The sequence below is a fragment of the Anser anser genome, assembly GCF_964211835.1.
Source record: "Anser anser genome assembly, chromosome: 8".
Lineage (NCBI taxonomy): Eukaryota > Metazoa > Chordata > Aves > Anseriformes > Anatidae > Anser > Anser anser.
Genome location: NC_139728.1, coordinates 619,373 through 619,625, shown reverse-complemented (window position 1 = coordinate 619,625; position 253 = coordinate 619,373).

Here is a 253-nt window from a genome sequence, read left to right as displayed (position 1 = left end):
TCCAGAGTGATTTTTTTATTTAATATGTGTCTTTAACATGTTTGTGAATGTTAGCCATTATAATGCTAAACCACTTCTGGTGATGGTCAGAGATGGTATTCAAGGAGCTCTGGTGATTAAAGAACACCAGCATCCTATTTATGTGTACAGCTCCCACTGATTTCAGTTAAATACTTAACACTTGAAGACTGGAGTATGCTATGTTTAGGACTATCACCATGAAAGGGTTTAGAGGGGGAACAGCAAGCAGTTC